At 38.1% G+C, this 13,841-nt stretch overlaps 1 protein-coding gene across 1 annotated transcript in view; it reads left to right on the plus strand.

Moving 5' to 3' along the window:
* cntfr (ciliary neurotrophic factor receptor) overlaps positions 1-13,841 on the plus strand; it is a 667,317-nt gene that overhangs the window by 641,402 nt on the left and 12,074 nt on the right. The window lies entirely within an intron of this gene.

The following is a 13,841-nucleotide window of genomic DNA, read 5'->3' on the forward strand; positions in this document are numbered from 1 at the left end:
TTAATAGGCAATTTATAAAAGGGAAAATGAAAGAATACAAGGACATCTAGATCAAGAAAACCGGGACATTTTCTCAGTTACTATCACCAGCAGAGGAAGTCGTCATCCACATGCTTCCAAACGTTTTGTGACGTAGCGTGAATAGAGTCCATTATTAGATCAACAACAATGTTTAAAGTTCAAATATGGGTTAAAATAGGTTATGGTTAGGGTAGGGTTGGGCGGTATCGACATTTTGATACTGTTAAACCACCTCAGGATTTTACCGGGGTATATGGTATTACTGTATTACCAAAATGTTTTAGTACGACTTTGGTAAGCTACGAAGCCACACCACGGTATGGTCTATGTGTATGACCTGCAGACTTATAATCTCTGAAAAGTTTTTAATGAATCATCTCCAACACAATACATGCACAGAACAGACTCACCATCAGCCGCACAACCTCTGTCACAGAAAGAACACTCATATTCCACTGAGTCATGTCCTTTAGTCCAACAGAATTTAAACCGCATCAGCGCACAAGGAAAGAGCTGTTTTTATTGGCGCTGTATAGTTTATGCAAATGAGCCATGTGGTTTTAAGTTTTGTTTCTGTAAAGCGTAAACAAAGGTGCACCTGAAGCCAAAATACCGCCAAACTGCAGAAGTACCAGTATTTTTTGGGACCAACTCGCTTACGACCTGACTTGCCGTCTTGTCTTGGTCTCCCTTATGAGCGTCACGTGATGACGGAACAAAACTAACGTCATCTCCCCAAGCAGTTAAAAGAAACATTATAGACACCGTTAGTTTTAAATCGTGATAGCATTAAATTGAAAATACAACCACATATTCATTTGTGCTGAGCAAACTAATTTAGGTATGAATAAATTAATGAAGATTTTTTTTAATGATGGTAATGAAACTGATACCATTGCTACTTTTTGATACCATGGGATACCGTAATACCGTATTACCGCCCAACTCTAGATTAGGGTTTAGGTAAAGTGACTAAAGTGAAGAGTGAAAAAGTGGTTATGACAGGTTAGACTACTAAAACAAAGTTCTATATTATATAAAAAATAGTACAGGCCATGCCCAATTTTTTTCTAGTTTTTAATTTTGGTGAAGTTTATCATTTTACTTCGTGGTTGGACATGGGCAGCAGATATGACACACACAGAGGTCATGTCTATACCCAGCAAGTATCGCATAAACAAGGGTCCAAACTTGTCTTAATTGCACAATAGTTATGATTAAACTTAAAAAATAAAAATAAAAAATAGATAACAACATCCATAAAATCCATTCCCTGCATTTTGGATGGAGTTTTCTGTGTTAATGACATAAGTAGAAGTATTGCATTTTAAAAGTCACCTCTACTTCATGTATTTTAGTACTTTTCTTCTCAACTTTTTTTCCACAAACTGCCACTTAAACAATATAAAACTATGATAACTATTAAGTCCCATTTAGTCTTCCTTAGAAAAAAAATTTAAAACCTGTCAAATGAACTTTAAGGTTAGAACTGACTGACTGACTGAATTATTTATTTATTTTATGCTTGATTTTTTTTAATGTGTTAATTTATACTGTGCCTACTCTGTGCAGCACTTCGGTTGTTGTGTTGCTAAAATGTGCGACACAAATAAAGTTGGACTGGATTGGATTAGATTGGACAAAGTGTAGAAACATGAGTTGTGTGTGAGTGTGTGTATTTATAGACAGGTCTGAGAAAAGACGGAGAGAAGAGCTTTGAGATCACACACACTGACAGCGCGGGTTAATGCCACACACAGACGAACAGACGAGGTGTCCTTAAAGCTCAAATTAGAATATAAAAGATTAAAGATTGAAGTCTGGGTTAAAGTCTGACAGAGAACACAGCGCTGCATATGAGGAGGTGTGTTTTGTGATGCAACAGTGACTCCTACAGGCGCTCAGAGGTATTGCAGTTTAGGACACTAGATTACAATAGGGTCGTTTACCTTTAGAGTCTGCCTTTAAATAACTGCATCTCCTCTTTATCTCTTTCTTTTATTTGTGTTTGTGTTTATCTTGAGCTATGTGAAGTGTCTTTGAGTGTCATGAAAACTGCTATACAACACGTTATTATTATTATTATTATTATTATTATTATTATTATTATTATTATTATTATTATTATTATTATTATTATTATTATTATTATTTTTTTTTTTTATTATACTGCAAAATAGTTAATAGATGTAATTAACAGAAGTGGGTATATAGCCAAAATTGTACTTGAAGTAATGGTATTTCAAAATACTGTCATTAATACTCAATTTTTCTCATAGGCTTTCAGGAAAAAAAAACAAAAAAAGATAATCAGTTATGTGGTAACTAACAATGATGAGACCGGTAATTTTACATAGATATAAAAATACATAAAACACATAAATAGTGTAAAATGAAGAACACTATACACTACTTCTATTTCATAAAGTGTCGGGAAAAAAAATCCAGAAATAAAATGCAAATCAATTAACAGTTTTTTCACTGTACACTGTAGTAATACTTGTAGTGTTAAAAAATCTACAAAAAAAGAATGTTCTAACATCACTTTACCTTAAGCCTTCTACACTCGGGAAAGTGTAGTTTTAAATCATTTTAGTGTGGACCCCATATGACATAGCCAGGCTGGCACCACCTAGTGCCTCCGCTCAATTTCATTTCTCCCCAGCGACTAGGTCAGGAATCAGAATACACTAGACGGTTTGCAAGAACCCTGGAAGTTGCAGGTCAGTCAGCGAAGAGCTGTGAAGCCATGATGTCAAACTCAAGCACCTGTCTGGGTCCCTTTTGTAGTGCAGCAGTAAACAAAGCGGTCGAAATGGATGTAGACAAAGCCGTCGAGGATTTAAAGCCAGAACAAAGAGAATGTTTGGTGAATTTTATTAAGGAGAAAGACGTTATTGCCCTTCTTCCTACGGGATTTGGAGCATTACATATGTCACGACCAAATAGCAGTGATTGGTTAAATAAAAAAGTACCCGCCTACTGTCAAGCGAACAGCGACAGCAAATCCTAATGCTGCAAGGTCAGGCAGTTTCCATGGAATGAAACCAGCTGATGAATGAGGCTACATATGACATGGTGTTCAAAATAACAATATATGAGTTGAATTGACACTCTTACTGTGGATACATAAAGGTGTCACAGAATCTTGTGTTTTGAATGTGCTTCTTGGACTTGAAGTGACTCTTAATATAAGATTTTTTTTTTTTTCCTTTGGGAAAAATGAATGACAAAATGTACTTCTAGAACCAGTGGTCACTGTTCAGCTCCATAAGACAAAGCATGACCCTTTGAAACATATGATGAATTCTGAATATTCTTTAAAAAAATAAAAATAAATAAAAAGTGAGTTTTATGTTTGCGATAGAAGGTCTCTGTCAACTTCTACAGCACTTTTACCTTTTCGCTCCATCTCCCTGTGCACTCATTACTGCTGTTCTCAGCCAAAGCACAGGGGCTCATCAGGATTCTCCTCATGCCTCCTTCAGCTGCCTCCTCACCACTCGTTCCCTTTTCTCCTCCCCTCTTCAGTTTGCCACCTCACTCCCTTCCTCCCCGTCTACTTCCCTCCTCTGTTTGTGTCCTCATCCCTCTCTCCTTGTCTCTTCTCTTCCTCCTCACCCTTTACTCTATCCCTCCTTATCGCCTCTCCTCCTCTGCTTACCACCTCTCTCCTCGTCTCCTCTCTTCCTCCTCCCCCATACTCCCTCCCTCCTTATCTCCTCTTCTCCTCAACTTACCTCTTCCCTTCTTATCTGCTCTCCTCCTCGTCTCCTCTCGTCTCCCTTACTCCCTCTTTGGTCCTCGCCTCCTCTCCTCCTCCCCCCCTTTCTCTCTCCTTCATTATCTCCTCTTCTCCTGAGCTTACCTCCCCTCTTCTTATCTGCTCTCCTCCTCGTCTCCTCTCCTCCTCCTCACCCCTTACTCCCTGCCTCCTTATCTCCTCTTCTCCATACCTCTTTGGTCCTCGTCTCCTCTCCTTCTCCCCTCTTTTTTCCTCCGTCCTTATCTCCTCTCCTTTTCTGCTTAGAACCTCGTCTCCTCTCTCCTTCCTCCCCCTCCCTCCTTGTTTCCTCTAGTCCTCTGCTTACCTCCTCTCTCCTCTTCACTCCCCTCTTTCCATGCCTGCTCATCCTTCCCTCGGCCCTCGTCTCGTCTCCTCTTCATCTCATCTGTGTCTGTATTGATCGCTGACACTTTCAGCACCACGGCCAGCGCTCTCGTTGGTTTGTATTGGGCTCCTCAGTCAGAACAGTGCACGTGTGAACAGCTCATTTACTAAAGGGCGCTAGAGTCATGTGTGAGGTAGCGTGGAGAAGACAGGGGCTGATTGGTTGGTCATAGAAAGTCAGAAAATACAATAGAATGAGAAATTATAACAGTTGTATTGGTGGTTTAAAGGTCTTCCATTACGCAGAACTGACTCTTGTGAACCTTTAGCCACGTTACCTCAGAAACATACCTGGATTTGTACCTCTGGAACATCCCCCCACGTGAGATCATATCATGTACAAATTATGAAATGTTTACACACTGGACCAAACAATGATTTTAACAAAACAAACCTGTACACATGAATCTGCCTTATCTTGAATACAGCAACATGAACTGTATATGTTAATAGTAGGGGTGTAACAGTACACAAAAATCACAGTTTGGTACGTACTTCGGTTTTAAGGTCATGGTTCGGTTCATTTTCGGTACAGTTTGGAACAAAATGCAAAGCCATTTGCTTGTTGTTTTTTGTGTGTTTCTTAAACCAACAATTAGTTTTAACATTATACAAACGGGAAAATGAAATAAATGCAAAGTGCTGCTTGGAATTACTAATAAGTATAAAGTATAAGTAATAAAATATTCTCAAATAAGCAACAAATGTATGAAATATTATAAGAAATAAATTCCTTGTAAAAAGTAAACAAAACTTTTTTAAAAGTCAAGCCCAGCACAAACAGTTCCAGCATGAACTTTTACTCAATCTTCATATTTTTGGCCAGAAAAAACAACTTGTCCACACTGTCTGCAGTAAGTGCAGATCTGCTGCAGTTACAACGTCCCCAGAGGTTGAAAATACAGTTTTGCTAGAAACAGAGGTCGCGGGTGTGAGGGGCGGAGATTCCATGTCGGCGAAAGGTGAAAATGAGGACGGGGGTGAGACGACCATAGTTTTGCGAAGACTCATGTGGTTCAGAGGGACATAGTAGAGGCGGCTGCCCTAACTATAAAGTGCTGCAGGAAACACTGCCACCCCAATTATTCCCTCATGAATATTAAAGGACTGAGCCTTCGTGTAGCTGCACATGTGGCGGAACATAAACATACAGAAATTGCGGGAACTCTCTTGTGCACAGCCCTGCACCAAAACGAAGATCCTTTAAGGAAACGGTTCAGCATGAAAACATGTACCATTACACCCCTAGTAAATAGTGTGGATGGATGTGGGGACATTCACTGGGACTAGTTTTACTTATTGATTTAGTGGATGAGTGATTGCATTTATATACATGGTATTTTATTGGCATATATGCCATTTATGACATCAATTTGTCCAGGGACTGAAGGTGGAAATTAGCAATTTGAGATATATACTGTATATGCTTATTTTTACCATTTATCTTTCCCTTAACAAGAAAGTTTAGTAGAGAGAATCGCCCCTGGCCACCATCACAGTCATCACTATTCTTCAAATGACAAAGACTCAGTTTTAGTGCCTATTTTTGCTTTTCCAAAATAAAGAATAATATTTTGGATTCATTGTAGACTGTGTATAAAGAAACAGGAATTATGCAAGTGTGGCCAGAGTGGAGTTTTGCTGTCATGGTAACACAAGTTAACAACAACTAGAATGATAATGTGCAGTTCCTGATTATCAGACAATAAAGCACATTATAATTAGAAGCAGATAGCACAAAGCAGACTTATTTTGACCTCAAGTCAAATCTACAATAGAACTGTCAGTGGTGGAAGAGGAACTCAATTTTGTTACTTAGGCAGAAGTACAAATATCAAATTAGATAAATACTCAAGTAAAAGTAAAAGTATCACATGAAAAAAACTTTAAGTAGAAGTGTTAAAGTATAATTTTAAAAATAATGTAAGAGTAAAAAGTTAAAGTATTTCGTGCAGATTTTGAGATCTAATAAAGCTTCAAATGTAGTGATTTTGATAAAGATTTGTGCACTTTTTTTTTTCTTATCTGTTTTTATCTGTATGTTTTTGTTTGCCCATATCAAGAATGTGTTAAAAATGAGACCCTCTACCTTTTCCTCAGGTCTCAAACTATAATAAAAACTAAATAAACTAAATACTTCTACTTTAGGCCAGTCAAAAATGTAGTGGAGTAGAAAGTACAGACACCTGCTCTCAAATGTAATGAAGTAAAAGTGTCCTTTTTTTTTTTTTTTTTACTTATGTACAGTGCTTATGTACTGCTTTTACTTCGTTACGTTCCACGACTGATATTTGTAGGTATAGATCAGGCATGTCCAAACTATGGCCCTCAGACAAATTTTCCTTCCAACTGAATTAGCCCATCAATTAAAAATAAACTTTTTACTGCAAGTTTTCTTGAAAATCTGCCTTGATAAAGCATTAGTGTGTGGTTTTAGGGATCATAGCATGAATAAAGACAGATGGCTCATTAAACATGCACATATTTCAATTATTCACTGTATTCAGCTCCAGTCTACAGCTCTCGATCGGCCCTCTGCTTCATCTGTGTTTAGATATGTGGCCCTTGATGAAAAAAGTTTGGACACCCCTGGTATAGACCCTTGCAGGTAAAGACCCTTTTAAGTGTTGCTAAACCCAGACAATCTGTTCAAAATGTTACAAAAAAAGCCTGTATTATGAATAAATGTTAAGTTATTTTCCCAACAGCCTTCACTTTGCACATTTGTATTCTAACAAATCCTAACACATTTTGTAAACATCTTTTTAAACTATTTACTCTTGAAATCTGCTCATATAAGTTCATTTTGCCGAGAGAATGGGACGACACCGCCCACGGCAACCATCACCAGCTCTCTGAATGACAGATACTACGGCAAATATTTTTGCTTTTCCCAAATAAAGACTGAAGAATAATATTTTGGATTAGTTGTAGATGGCGCAGTGGGAGACAGGAATCACTCAAGTGTGAAATAACCCAAATTTGGTTTTTGAGCGGTGTGCAAAAGTGAGAATGAAACAGATAAGATCATGTTAAGGGATGTAGCGGAGGAGTGTGTCTGTGTAATAAGCAGGTTAAAGGTGCTGTGCCTCATTTTTACTCGTTTAAAAATGTGAAAACAGAACTGGTTTATTTTGCAGTCGTCCAATTTTATTCCTCACTTAACCTCATTCGGTCAAAGCATCGTAATGATTCACTATGATGAGTTTCTAAGCAATTTGCTGCCATGAATTGCTGTCACTAGCATGCTAACTGTGCTCTTCCTAACTATTGAACATTAAAATGCTTTATAATAAGATTCAGATAGTATACAGCAGACTTATTTTGACCTCAGAAGTTGCTTATACAATATCTGTACAGGTGCAAATCATATTTTTTTCAAATACTTAAAAATCATGCCGCAGATTAAGATAAAACATTATTTTGTTTGGGACCCACAACCTGCTTGGTTTAATTATATTGTTTCCCTGGAATAGAAATGGACAGAGCTAACCCGCTAGCCACTGTGTTCCAAATAGGAAGCGAGCATGGGGACGCCTCTGGCTCCATGGACTCTGGCTCCAATTGACTTTACATTAAAAAATTGTCACCTCTCTCTCTGTAACTGCTGCAGTGAGCCTCATTATTTTGGTCTTAAAATGTTCAGCCCACTCTACGTGATCCTTTTTTTTATTTCGTTAGTTTGTCTGAAATAAATTTCTGTTCCTAATATGGAAGTCGGCTCCAAATTTGCTAGCCTCTTGAGCTTCATTTGACTGGAGCTGAATGCTATGGATGACATCACACTCCCTTAGTTCACTTCTTTACACAGTCTATGACCCTAACCCAGAAAAATGTGATTGTCAGTGACATCTTTCTTATACATGTTAATAAGGTCTTCTTATATTGCACATTTACAAGCCTCACATATCTCTCTAGAGACGCACTCACACTAGGACTTTAGAAACGTGCCTTGCCCAGGCACAATTGCGTCGGGTTTTATGGCCGCACTCACACTTGCACATTCGAACCGGGCCACAGCCCAGTGATGCCATCACATGGCACTGTTTGTTTACATGTGCTAATGCTTTTAATGGAAAAAAAAAGTCCACCAGCAGAAATATCTATTAAATAGTGAGGCAGATGTGTGTCCCCTTATCATACGTGCTCCTCGGTGAGTTTATTGATATAAAAATAGTTGCCACAGTCCTTATTGAAGGTGGGTGTAGGTTTGCCATGTGTTTTGGAGCAAAGTTTATTCACTGTTTTCCTCATATCAGATGTTAATCTGCACATCTGATCATATAGTAAAGTCGTGTGTGTGTGTGTGTGTGTGTGTGTGTGTGTGTGTGTGTGTGTGCGTGTGTGTGTGTACATGAGCAACCATGCTGTGCTTTGGCCCACCTCCTTCAATCAGGCCAAAGTATCATCCGTGCCGCACCTGAGCATGGTTCAACTGCGCTCACACGGGACAAACGTACCATGCTTTTGGGGCAATCCGTGCTTGGGCACGGTTCTAAAGTCCTAGTCCCTGCACCTAAGTGTCTTGCCCAAGGACTGAACAGTAGTATTAATACTTTGCAGGGACATCATGCTGGGGCTGTTCAACCTGTATCTCTAGTGGCAGAATGTTCAGCAGTTACCACGGTGACATAATGCACACATTAGCAAACAGACAAAAAAAGCTTTATGATCAGACTGTGTTCCAATAAAGTTCAGATTAAAGTCTAGTAAAGCCTCAGACAGAGCAGAGCCTACAGTTAGCATCACACCCTCAGAGAATGTTGATGACATCAACTGCAAAGTATCATGATATTATACATTAATTCCTCTGTGAAAACCCGGGTGCAAAAGTACTGAGCTAGTCACAACTACGATCCTGCTGCGTCCCCTCATATTGAAACACACCCGTCGCATGTATAAATAGTAGTAGTATTTTGTAGTACTTGTATTTTTTCTGTGATATCTGGTGTAGTGTTTCAGGTGCTAGACGGGTCCAGTGTCTGTCTCTGGTCTGGGCGAGGCCGACATTTAAATCCAAAATACCTCTGGCCCTACCCGTCTCTGCTCTGGGGCGGTATGCATCCAAAGTATTCAATACAGTGAATGATTTATGAAGTGGATCCAGAAAGGTGTACCCAAATACACTGTGTGTGTTTTGATGTACTAGTATGTATTGGCACACAATGCAGATTAAATGAGCAAATGGTGTGTCTGCCCAATTTAGGGTCAGAAATGTCCCCAATTTATTTAATTTGTATTTAATTTGTATCTAGATGAACTGTCAACAAAGTGTAAAACATGTAAAGCTGCTTCTGTGGCTGGAAATCTTGTTGTGAATCATTTAATGTATGCAGATGACTTGGTTGTTTTTAGTCTGAGCACCATTGGTCTCCAGCAGCTACTCAACATCTGTTCAGTTTACAATGTGGAGCCTGATTATAATGCAACTAAGGGTGTGATCATGATCTGGAGCATTGTATCCCAAAGACTGGGTCACAAGATATTTTTTTGGGGTCACCTTGTGCTCTCCTCCTGCACCCCGGACTGGAACGCACTACAAAAACACAGACACACCCACCTATCTCATTAGAAACATTGAAATGTTAAGAAATGTTATGTATCATTTCTAATCTTTTTGTAATTATTTTACTGACTATTTTACTCCAATATTGCTGGTTCAATTGAATGCTGAAAAGAAAAAGAAATACATTTAATGTCCAAATAGGCGACTTATGGATCCTTTAACTGCTGCTTCAATGACTGTTTGTCATTGTTTAAAATTTGAGTAATACAAATTGTTCAGAGAGACATGATCACTCAACAATAAAACAGCCTCTTTAATGTTCAATAATGCTCAAATCCATCTTTATTTTGTGATTCACAAATAATGTCTATTGACTTGGGTCATGAAGGTTTGTGACTTTTAATATATGGGTCTCCAGAAAAAAAGTTTGGGAAACACTGATCTGGAGAACCAAAGAAGACAATCACGAGACATCACATCCTGACTTTTGCCTGTCACAACAAAAATTCTATATCTTGGGCGTATCATCACTGCAGACATGGAAGATGATGATGATGATGATGATGATGATGATATGTATAGACAGTGTAGGATGCTCTATGCTCAGGCAAATACTCTTAAAAGTTGCTGTAAAGTTGTTATAGTTTAAATCATATTATACACCGCTGTACACAGCCCACCTCTGGATTAATTACACAAAATCCAGTTTGTAAAGACTGCAGGCGCCTACAGTGATGCTTTGTGAAAGTTTTTGAGGAGGCCACGATGGAAAAGTGCGACTGAGATGTTTGTTACAGCACGAGTGAACACTCTGCAAGCTCTACTAAGAACTTTAATGTACAGTTTTATTTGCGGACTGTACAAATCAGACAATGAAATAATGTCACTCACAAATTGGAGATTCAGTGCAATAAGATATCAGTCTAACATGTGGAGACACTGGTATGACTGTCTTTTAAAAACATAAATGCTTATTGTTTTGTAATGTCACTGTCCTTGTCTGTTTTAAAAATTGACCAATGAGTCTGGAATAAAGATGGATTAGTATGTGGTTGCTAGGTGATAGAATAACTGGGGCATTATGATGGTTTCAGTTGATTTCTTTGTCCCTGTTGGAAAGAACACATTTTGTGGATTTAAATAGAAGTTTGATTGTTTTCTCATGTTGTTTTCCTTGACATTTTTGAGATTTCTTTAAAGGTTGTATGGAGGATTTTTTTTTTGTTTCAAATTGTCAATGAAATTTTAAAATACCATTACAGAGACGCAGCAGCCTTGTAATTATGATGACCAAAAAAAATTTTAAATTTAAATCTATCAACTGTGGACGTAGTGAGGCCAGATAAACTTCAGCGAATAGATAATGAGGCTATCTCATTTTCTATTGGCTGTTAGGTTGTCAATCAAACTCCCTACGTTTCTAGTGTAACTGACTTGCCGGCATGCGGGGATTACGTGGTTTATGCAGCAGTTCTTAGAGGCTTTTTCAAACTGTAGCTTCCTCGCAATTCGCACAAAGTTTGTTGCGAAGGCGGACGAGAATCCGCGACCAGTTCGCCGCAAAATAAAGTCAGTTTTTGAGGTCGCTGAAAGGAGAAGGGGAAAAGGAGCAAAGCCAAACTGAGGTGATTCTTGGAGATTCCTTCCAGCGACTAAAGCAGACGAAGGGTTTAAAAACTGACGCTAAATTATTTCTAGACAGGTCACTTCAACAGTAATTATGAATGCGCACTGGCTGTAAAAAAGAGTGATTTCTAGAGTAAGTAGGCGGGACGAGGTGTTTCTACTGAGGGAGTTGTGGAGGAGGAAGGTGGTGTCACGCATGCACAACATTTGAAAAAGGGCTTTCGCTGTATTTCTCTTTCCTTAAAAAATCCTCTATACAACCTTTAATATGTAGGCCATTTGTAATCTTGCAAATTTAGATTGGCCCCAAAATTTGAAATATGCTCCTCCATGTTTTTTAAAAGCCCAACGCATTTGGCCAAATCATCACATCACTTTTGTACACTGCGTCATTCCTTAGTGCTCAAGCATTTGGAGTCATGGCGCCCTCTGCTGGCAGGGCTGATTTTTTTACAATAGGGAACTATATTTTACCTTAAGGTCCGCCACCTGGTCTATGAAGATTTTATTAGTTTGCTGGAGATGTTCCAAAGTATGGCATTGCACTGATTTCTCTTTATGAAAACAAGCAAGCGCCAGCCAAAGTTACAGGTCAGATCCGGGGAGAGGTGACCCCACTCTCAGTTTTTTGGAGCAATAAATTTGAATATAATCGAGACAAGTTCAATGCCATGCTGTGCAACATCTCCATAAAAATAAAAATAAAAGTGCACAGTAAATGTATTAAAACTGAAACCAAATCATGACCTAAATATTAAGATAAAAACAAACTGTGATTCAAACACTTCCTATATACTTTCGCCAAATTTTAGACGTACAAAAATCGTAACTACGGCTGACGCGAACCACAAAACAAAACGCACTCAAAACAAACAATAACAATATTGGTGAGTGCGTTTTCTGTCAATTCTTCACGAGCTTAAATCTGCTTTGACGTTTTTATTACCGTCCCTGTTCATCCATCTCTATCGCACTTCTGTCTTTGAAACCTACTCATTTATTTTACTCCAGCAGACCTATTATTTTTCACAGTATTTTATCCCCCCTTCTCCCCGGCTTATCTGGACTGCCGCTCCCCACCCGAGCCACTTCATAACCGCCTTGACAAGTCGGCGTATTGATTGCGTTTGCAGATTAGAATTGATTCCGACTGCGTGATGCTTTTTCCTATTTGTTTACTTCTGTGCCTCTCCGTGATGGGCACTTTTCGCTCATTCATCAAAGTGGCGTTCTGAAAGTTAAGACTGCCGCGGGCATCGCAAATAACAAGTCAACTGTACATCTGCGCTTATGTGATTGTGATTAAAAGTTGTCTGCAGGCTACGGATCGTTGTGATGGAGCAGGGAGAAGCATTCAACTGCACGGGGTGGAAAAAGATAGAATGTACAATAGAAATAAAGGTTTGCTTTTGAGACTTTGCAGCTGACAGAAGTGGGACCAAGTTGTTCTTTTGTAAGTCTCAAGTAAGTCTCAAGTCTGAGTCAAGTCCCAAGTCAAATACCGACAAGTCCAAGCTGAGTCTCGAGTCACTGGCTTACACTGGAAAAAACAATATCTATGTAAGTTAAAATGACTTAAATTAAGAATATTTTACTTTATTTGAGTAGATTCAACGTGACAAGTAAAATGATCTACCAATGGAATAAGTGTTTTTCTTAATTCAAGCAACATTCGATTTTGTTTCTTATTTTAAGTTTAAAGAGTTGTTGCTTGTCTTATTTTAAGTGTAGCAAAATGTACTTTCATATTTTAAGTACAAAATGTCTTTTTTTTTTTTTTTTTTATTTTACTTGCCAAGTGAATTTTGACTCAAATCATGATAAATGTTCTTAATTCAAGTAATCTTAACTTGACTAGATTTAGTTTTTTGCAGTGTATAAGTCCAAATCAAGTCCAAGTCGTCTGCTTTTAGCTTCAAGTCATTTCAAATCTTTAAACCAAAGTACCAAATATAGCTTAGAATTTTGCAATTTATATGACTTTTTAGAGAAATTGTACTTATAAAGCCATAGTATATTTATATAAGAGTATTTATAGAGTATGCATGATTTGTAGTAATGCAAACCTTTCCTTTTTAAATGTTTTGACAAGATCTTAGAGTGAATCATTACAGTCAGAATAGAAAAAAACTGATCTAAAAGTGCCTCTCAAGTCTTCTCAAGTCCAAAGTCATTGACCTTCAAGTCCAAATTGAGTCCCAAGTTTTAGTTCATTTTATCAGTTCAAGTCTCAACTTTTTTTCTGGGGACCCATATTTTAAAAGTCACAGACCTTTGCGACCCAAGTCAATAGACATTATTCGTAAATCACAAAATAAAGGTGGATTTGACCATTATTGAACATTAATGAGGATATTTTATTGTTGACTGAGTGATCGTGTCTCTCTGAACAATTATTATTACTCAAGTTTTAAACAATGAAAAACAGTCACTTGAAGCAGCAATAAAAGGATCCATAAGTCGCCTATTTGGACATTAAATGTAGCCCATTTCTTTTTCTTTTCAGCATTCAACTTG

Source organism: Boleophthalmus pectinirostris, unplaced genomic scaffold (assembly GCF_026225935.1).
Source record: "Boleophthalmus pectinirostris isolate CB_2022bp ecotype Guang Dong unplaced genomic scaffold, ASM2622593v1 HiC_scaffold_18, whole genome shotgun sequence".
NCBI classification, from domain to species: domain Eukaryota; kingdom Metazoa; phylum Chordata; class Actinopteri; order Gobiiformes; family Gobiidae; genus Boleophthalmus; species Boleophthalmus pectinirostris.